We start from the raw sequence: 9,302 nt of genomic DNA, 5'->3' as shown, positions 1-9,302 counted from the left end.
CTGGGTACAGGTGAGATCACCACCTTGTGGAACTGAGAGAAACTGCAGCCTTGAGAAAAGTCTGCTGTGTATGTACTGTATATCCTTATAGACGGGTCATCTCCACTCCCACCAAGGGGGATAGAAATATATTACTGCTCGGGGGGGGGGACATTTTGGCCCCTTTGATTTTGCAGTAAAATTGATGTCAGATTTAGTCATGTAGAACATCTGTTATATGGATACAAAGAGCCCCAGCCGAGAGTAAAGGGTGGAAATGGCTCCTGATCCCCAGATTTGGGCAATTATGTCACCAATATAAATAGAATAAAACCCGCGCTATGTGTAACAACTCAAATACCTACAGAAATAACTTATACCGGACTGCTGCTGTAACAAAGGTAAGTGTTCCCTTTATCACCTAGAAGAGCATTATGTGTCACAGCGCTGTCCTATTGTGTGTGCACATAAATCATCACAAATACACTACAATATGTGGAGACATTCATATATAAAGTGCTAGGGGGCTCAAATAATATTCTCTGCAGATCTACTGCTTCCACTTTACACCTACTTCACTGATCTTATGGTGTTTATCAATAAATGAAGTAAACTGATCCATGTGCATTCAAGTGCTTTGTGCTCAAGATGCTGTTCCCTGCAGATCCACTGCTTCCACTTTGCATCTACTTCTTTAATCTCATAATATTTGTTTCTATATTAAATAAACTAAAAATCTGTGCAAATTCATTCAACATACAATATTGTGTACTCAATAGTGTTCTCTGCAATTCCACTGCTTCCACTTTGCATCTACTTATTTTGCTAAAAACAAATCCACCAATCAGTGAAAAGTTGATAAGGTGTAAAGTTCTCGGTGCTCCAAACTGTGGCAGCTGTAGTGTAGCCACGCCTTCTTCCCCCTCTTACACACGTGATGGTGAGGGCGCCCCCTTAGTGGTGCTTCCCCACTCACCAGAGCAATATGACTCCCAGCTTTTCATCTACCAGAGTCACCAACATACTTCACACTCTCCTCACCTCCGATGGCAAAGGAACCGGATCCTCCTCGCTCACTCCTGCAAGACTGCTTTGCTTTCTGTCATCTCCCTCCTAGACTCCTCCTCCTCCGACCACTGTTCCAGCAGAAGCTCCGCCTCTTCATACACAGTGCTCTGCCTCTTCATACACACTCAGAGCTCTGCCTCTTCATACGCACTCAGAGCTCCGCCTCTTCATACGCACTCAGAGCCCCGCCTCTTCATACGCCCTCAGAGCTCCGCCTCTTCATACGCACTCGGAGCCCCGCCTCTTCATACGCCCTCAGAGTTCGGCCTCTTCATACGCACTCGGAGCTCCGCCTCTTCATACGCACTCGGAGCCCCGCCTCTTCATACGCCCTCAGAGTTCGGCCTCTTCATACGCACTCGGAGCCCCGCCTCTTCATACGCACTCAGAGCTCCGCCTCTTCAAGTGCACTCAGAGCTCCTCCTCTTCAAGTGCACTCAGAGCTCCTCCTCTTCATACGCACTCAGAGCTCCTCCTCTTCATACGCACTCAGAGCTCCTCCTCTTCATACGCACTCAGAGCTCCGCCTCTTCATACGCACTCAGAGCTCCTCCTCTTCATACGGACTCGGAGCCCCGCCTCTTCATACGCACTTGGAGCCCCGCCTCTTCATATGCCCTCGGAGCCCCGCCTCTTCATACGCCCTCGGAGCCCCGCCTCTTCATACGCCCTCAGAGTTCGGCCTCTTCATACGCACTCGGAGCTCCGCCTCTTCATGCGCACTCGGATCCCCGCCTCTTCATACGCCCTCGGAGCCCCACCTCTTCATACGCACTTGGAGCCCCGCCTCTTCATACGCACTCGGAGCTCCGCCTCTTCATACGCACTCGGAGCTCCGCCTCTTCATACGCACTCGGAGCTCCGCCTCTTCATACACACGCGGAGCTCCGCCTCTTCATACACACTCGGAGCTCCGCCTCTTCATACACACTCGGAGCTCCGCCTCTTCATACACACTAAGGGAGGAGAGAAAGGGGAAGGATATACAGTACATATACACAGCACAAGGCCCTGTTCACACTACCAGATGTTTCTCAGGGCCGCAGTTCCTCTGATCTGCACAAGGTGGTGATCTCACCTCTACCCAGACAGGAAGTCTCTATGGAAGACAGACAGGAAGTGATGTCAGATACAGACAGGACATTCCATTTGATAAGACATAGAGGGAAGACACTGCAGGATTTGACAGCAGAGGAGGTAATATGTAGATTAACCCATTCAGAGGGATCAGTTGATGATGAATATATCTTCCTTCCAAATCTGGCCATACATGGTTCAGTTTTATCGTTCATCCAGCGGGATGAGAGGAAAAATCTGAAGTGATTTCCCCATCCACACATTGGAGGGGGATGGGGGAATCCTCCCCGCTGCACTATTGTATTCTGACAATGGGGGGCGCTCCTCCGCTCTCAGAATACACAGATCAGTGATGAAGCTATTGGCTGCAGCCGCTGATGGAGTGATGCTATTGCTCGTCCTGCCTGTTGTTTCCTTGGATTGATTTTCTGTGTAGTGACCCCGGCTTCATCTCTTGGATGCGCTCGTCTGTTGCTTGTCCTGACCTTTATCCTGATTCCTGGATCTCCTCCTCATCTCTCCTCCATATCCTCTTACACAGCTTTTCTCCACACCTGCAGTGATCCTGGGGGGGTGGAAACTTGGCACCAGCACTCCGCAAAATCCATCCCCACCATTAGGAGAGTCTGACTGGAGATAACTAGTGTTCTTCTCTTTTTACATAGCCCCTAGTGCTATTATTGCTGGGGGAGGGGGAATTCTATATAAACATGATATGCGCTTCAAGCTCTGCCTCGTCTGAATGACTCATATGAAGATTTCTTCTCTGTCCCTCCACAGGTATGTCCCACCTAATTCACATCCACCCATGACTGAAAACTGACTTTGCTTTCACTGTGTCTGTGTGCATTTTCGTATGTTCCCTTCACAATCTGTTGCCCTGTCTGCATCTTTATGATTTTAATTTTTTTTGGCTCTGTAGTGTCTTACCTAAGTTATGTGCTCTTCTTATCTTTACAACTCTGCCCTCTTGTTAGACTGACTAGATGTGAAAGGTTTGCTTTGTTGGCTAGCAATTCTGATATTAACTCATGATTAATTAACAAACGACCATCCTAACCCCTAACAGTATAAAACTAGAGCACCCTTATGGGGTCAGCACGTTGCTGGGGTTCTTTCCTTTAGTGATTCTTTATACAAGTCATATGCACTTCAAGCTCTGCACTTCAGTGATTGCATAACATGAACATGCATAGCAAACTGCACAGGAAAATTACCAAACAGACCTCAGGTGACCTGTCTCTCTATTCAGCTCTGTAACATACGCTCTCTACCACTCCTTCTGGTAGTTGTGTCCTAAAACTCTCTTTCCTTCACCCCTCTTCTCCACCCCACAGCTTACATATATTACCCTCCTTTCTGTCCTCTCCATATTACTGCACTCATCAACTCCTGCTAATTCTACACCCACATGCTGATAAATCCTCCAGGACGCTGGGGCGTGTCCCTTCATATAAATTGCATTCCCATATCACCTCCCTCGTCCCTCTGCTTTCTCTAACCTCTAGTGACAGATCCCCAAACCCTGGGCTTCCATTATTTAACTGTGCCCAACGCTCCTATCACCCTACACCCTCTGGTAGCAGACACAATCCATCACATTTTCCAATCCTCTTCTTCCCAAATCCAGCCTCCTCTTCTGCTCCCTCTGGAATATCCGCTCTGTCTGTAACAAACTCCACGCCCTCCACACCACAAATTCCCTTAACCTTCTTGCCAATACTGAATACTGAAACCTGGCTTCATGAAACCAACACTGCTTCTCCTGCTTCCCTCTCCCATGGTGGCCTTCTCTGGACTCACTCCTCCAGACCCAGTTTATGGAAGGAAGGCGGAGTGGAAATCCTTTTAGCCCCATGCAGCACCTAACAGGTACTTCACCCACCTCCCTCGCTGACACCCTCCTCTTCAGAGACACATTGTATTAGTCTGTTTTCTCCCATTTTACTTTTCTGAAATCCCAAAAATCATTCTCGCTATGGTCACACTCTGGCTCCATTCTTTTGTTAACATCAAAAGTTTATTTAAATTATATTCAAAGTTCACAAATCAAAGCATATAACAAAAACAACTGGTACGGTGTCACCACAAAAGGTAGGGTATCGGCCATTGTTCAATGATAAAGTCCCATAGAAAACTGAATGTGTATAACATATGTAGTATAAAGACAATAACGTGACTTTCTTCGCTTATAGAGAGTATAATGCTGGAGTGGCTGAATATTGTCCTATCTTCTGATCATTTATGATGATGGATTTTATTATCAACCTCAATTGGTGGTGTCTAATAATACAACTTGCTTTGACATCAAAATCAAATATAGATAAGGAGAGGTCAGAAAAGGGAAAGCAGGGAGAAGAGAGAGGTATAGAGCGTCGGGGAATATATAGACTCCTGTCACAATCAAATTCTTTACTCAATTATTCCTTAATCAGTTATGTTTCACAGTTTTATTTTTGGGGTCCTTTTAGTAGGTTTTCATAAGCAGTTGAGACTTTAAAGGCAAACCACGGAGACCAAGTTTTGTGGTATCTCTCTACTCTGTCAGAGGTTTGCGCTAGCGTATCCTCCATTTGACAGATTTTGGATACCTTTCGCAGCCAGTCTTGTATAGATGGGGGTCGGGTGCTTTTCCATAACAACGGAATCAGAGATTTAGCCGCGTTTAGTAGGTGTTCAGTCAAGGAATTTTTGTACCATCTAAGCAGAAAGTTGGAGATATGAAGTAAGCAACAGGCTGCATCCAGCGTGAGTCTGGTCTCCGTGATTAGTCTTAACGGTCTCTCTAATTTTGTTCCAATAGGTACTTAGTGTTGGACACTGCCACCAGATATGCAAGAGAGAGCCTGTCTCCTCTCCACATCTCCAGCAACTGCTAGAGGTGTGGGGGTAACCATTTGTTTAACTTGACAGGGGTGGCATACCAAAGTGTCAAGAGCTTGTATGCTGTCTTATGTGTTCTAGTGCCAATAGAGCACGTGCGAGAGCTGTTTTCCACTGGTTGTCTGTGATTTACACTTGCAGAGCTCTGGACCATTTTCTCCAAAAGCTATCCTCCGTCATGGCTGTGGAATATTGCAAACAAGTAGGGCTGAAACAACTAATTGATTAATCGACAACTAATCGATTATGAAATTAATCAATTATATTTTCATAATCGATTAATCTGCCAGTAACATAATGGGGTTTAAAAAAAAACCTAAAATGAGCCCTTTATAGTACAAAAATATAATCACTACTGTAAATATTACGTTCACTGTTCTATGGTAAAAAAATGAACCCCTTATAGTAGTGATTATCTGCTTTTTTGTACTATAAAGGGCTAATTTTTGTCTTTTTAACCCCATTATGTTACTACACGTCTTAGGCCTGGTTCACATCTATATGTTTGTTGGTGCTTTTTGCAGAAACGCACTACAGTTCATTTACATGGTTTCCTATGGGACACATTCATATCTGTGCTTTTTTCAGCTTCTTTTTTAACACAAAACGGTGCTTTTTTTGGTTCAATATACTTCAATGGAGAAGCTGCAGAAAAGAATGTAATGCGTTTTTGCAGCAATTTGTGTTTTTTAATCTGGCCCAAAAAAAATGCAAACAACGCAAATTGCAGTAAAATCACAAAAGCACTGCAGAAACAGATCAAAAGCAAAAACTGCATAGGTGTGTCCTGAGCCTTATGTTGGCCTCACGGATCAATTTTCAGGTGAGAATATTCAGATGAAAAATCTTTGTACATTCTCTGAATGAAAGAATTTTGTTTGAAATTTTCACTTAATTTCTGAACAAAAACCACATACACTGTCTGAAAATTCCTTTGATCAAGAAGTTTTCTATTATTTCCAAATTTTCCCGTCACTGTGGTTGAATTTGACCCACTTTTTTATTTTATTTTATTTTTTTTAAGGTTATTAACCGATTAATCAAAACAATAATCGGCCAACTAATCGATTATGTAAATAATCATTAGTTGCAGCCCTACAAACAAGCATAGAAAATAGATGTTGCCTTTTTGAATTTATCTCCTTTAGAGCATACTACTTCCAACTCAGTCAGCTCTCTGGTAGAGCTGCACGATTAATAAAGATCGTGTTCTCGATTCACCCCCCCCCCCCCCCCCCCCCCGCGCGTTCTCCAGGTTGGATTGTATCAATTTTACGGATCTCCCCGTCGAAACTACGGAACCAGCGTGAAACGCAAATGGTGCCGATATTGGAACTGATGTCAGCAATCGGAACTGACGTCAATCAGCAGAGAGCATAGTGCCCGGCCTGGACTGCGCAAGTGCAATCAACACGCCGCTCGCTCCCGATGCTCGGGGCTGGTTATTCATTTAATACAGCCAGGGGGCGGATGCATGGTTATACACTGAACACAATCAACACGATGCTCGGGGCTGGTTATTATAATGGGCAGATGCTTTTCTCAAAGAGGCGGATGTAATACAATAACCATACATCCGCCCCTTTGAGAAAAGCATCCACCCCTTGCTGTATTAAATGAATAACCAGCCCCGAGCATCGGAAGCGAGAGGCATGTTGATTGCACATGCGCCGTCTACAACTGATTCTTCTTTTTTAAATTAACCATTTTAAAGAATCGTGAGAGAATCTTGATCTTTAGTCTAAGCAAAAGAATCGCGATTCTCATTTTTTCCAGAATCGTGCAGCTCTACTCGCTGGTGAAAAAGGGTTTTTGGATTTTATTGACGAAGCTACCAATTTAAAAGTAGGACCAAAGGGGTAGGCTTATAAATCCAGTGTTGTTTTGAAGTGTTAGGGTGTCCTTAATTTGGCCATTGTGAAAGCAGTCTCTCACTGTAATCTGTCTCATGGGGTCTTGAGTGTGGAGGTTTATGTTCTCAGTCCCCGGGGCGAAGTCAGGGTTGTTGTTCAGTGGAGTTAGTGGACTGAGTGTGGAGGTTAAGGAGGATTTTTTGGTTACTGTGAGAAACTCCCTTAAGGTCACTCCTTTTGGCTACATTCTACACTCTCTAACCCACATCTTCAATCTCTCCTTCTCTTCTGGCATCTTCCCCAACTTCATGCGCTAGTCACCTCCATCCTTAAAAAACCCTAACTGGACCCCAGAAATCTTAACAACCTACGCCCCATCTCCTTACTCCATTCTTCCTCCAAACTCCTTGAACGTCTGGTCTACGATCGACTGAGTGACCATCTGACTGTGAACAAACTTCTTGATCCCCTTCAGTCTAAATTTCACTGTCAACACTCCACAGAAACTGCTCTCCTTATGGAGAAAGCTAAAACCAATAAAAACTATTCTGTACTCCTACTCCTGGACCTCTCTGCTGCCTTTGATACGGTGGACCACCCCCTCCTCAAAATTTCACACCTTTGGTCTCCATGACTCTACTTTTCGCTGGTTCTCATCCTACCTATCCCACTGCACCTTCAGGGTCACTTATAATTCTACCACCTCTTCTCTTCCTTTCTCTGTCGGGTTTTCCCAAGGTTCTGTTCTTGGACCTCTCCTATTCTTAGTCTACACCAGCTCCCTGCGTCAGTTGATTGCCTCCCATGGTTTTCAATATCATTTCTACGCTGACACACAAATCTATCACTCTACCTCCCCAGCTCACAACATCAGTCTCCTCACGTATCACCAATTTACTAACAGACATATCAGCCTGAATGCCACACCACTTCCTCAAACTCAACCTATCCAAAACTGAGTTCATAATATTTCCTCCCCCATGTGTCTCTTCCCCTGATTTCTGTCAAAATCGACGGCACAACTACAAACCCGTCCCCGCATGCCAAGGTCCTAGGTCCCATATCCATTCACTGTCCACAGCTTGCCGTCTCAACCTCCGAAACATTTCCAATATACGCCCCTTTCTAACCAATGACACCACAAAGGTAATTCACTCCCTGGTCACCTGCAACTCCCTCCTCATTGGCTTACCCTTACATAGTCTATCTTCCATTCAGTCCATCATGAATGCTGCTGCCAGACTCATCTACCTTAGAAACTGCTCTCAGTGCCTGCTACCCCTCTCTCCAAATCCCTCCACTGGCTGCCATTCAGTATCCTCCACACCTCTCTGCCAATCCCTCCATTGACTTCCACTTACCCAACGTGTTAAATTCAAAATACTAGCAAAGGAAAGACATATACAGTGAGAGATGAAAAAGTGCTGCTCACCCCAAGGATGCAAAGAAAAAAGGAAGAGTTCCCCCAAAGTGTTTTTTTTGGCAGCAATATAGAAAATTTGAGTCAGTAATACTTAGAAAGAATCAATATTTTACAGGTACGATATTTAAAGGAATATTTCACTTTTATTTTTTCACTTTAAGCATCATTAAAATCACTGCTCCTATAAAAACGGCCATTTTTAAAACTTTTTTTTTTGCATTGATAGATGTCCCCTGAGGCAGGACCCCGGTCCCCAAACCCTATTTAGGACAATAACTTCCATATTAGCCAAATTCGCACTTTTGATTTCTCATGTTCGAGTCCCATAGATTTTAATGGTGTTCGAAAGTTCATGCAAACTTTCGGTCTGTTCGCATGTTCTGGATGAGAACCCGAACCGGGGGGGTGTTCGGCTCATCCCTACTCTTGAGCACCTGTAGCATAAGACCCAAGAAGACTTCAACCAATATAAATCTGCTTTCCAAAAATACTATTCCTGCCTCCCCACTGCCAAGTAGACCTATTTTATCACTCTCATTAACACTTTCACATTGGAGATCTCCAATGTGCAGATACCTCCCCCATTTAAAACCCCAGATACAATCATTACTTTCCTTATTCAACCCCACTACTATAGACAAGGGTGCTAAACTTTTTTCTAACACCCACCTAACCTGTCCCCTGGATCCTGCTCCCTCACACATGCTCTAGTCACCCCCATTCTTAAAAAGCTCTCACTGGACCCTGGGGATCTTAAAAACCTATGCCACAACTCCTTACTCCTCTTTTCCTCCAAACTCCTTGAACGCCTGGTCTACAACTGACTGAGCAGCCATCTGACTGAAAACAAACTTCTTGATCCCGTTCAGTCAGGATTTCACTCTCAACAATCCACTGAAACTGCTCTCCTTAAAATCACAAATTACCTACTAATGGCTAAAACCAATGAACATTATTCTGTACTCCTATTCCTGGACCTCTCTGCTGCCTTTGACACAGTGAACATCCCCACCTCCAAA

At 44.5% G+C, this 9,302-nt stretch overlaps 1 protein-coding gene across 1 annotated transcript in view; it reads left to right on the top strand.

Moving 5' to 3' along the window:
* The window catches only part of LOC143989931 (uncharacterized), a 93,155-nt gene that overhangs the window by 40,930 nt on the left and 42,923 nt on the right, over window positions 1-9,302 (top strand). The gene's annotated exons all lie outside the window — the stretch shown is intronic.

This window comes from Lithobates pipiens, unplaced genomic scaffold (assembly GCF_037356315.1).
Source record: "Lithobates pipiens isolate NorthernLeopardFrog02 unplaced genomic scaffold, aLitPip1_a1.2 Scaffold_18, whole genome shotgun sequence".
Taxonomy (NCBI): domain Eukaryota; kingdom Metazoa; phylum Chordata; class Amphibia; order Anura; family Ranidae; genus Lithobates; species Lithobates pipiens.
This window is presented reverse-complemented; position numbering and strand designations above follow the sequence as displayed.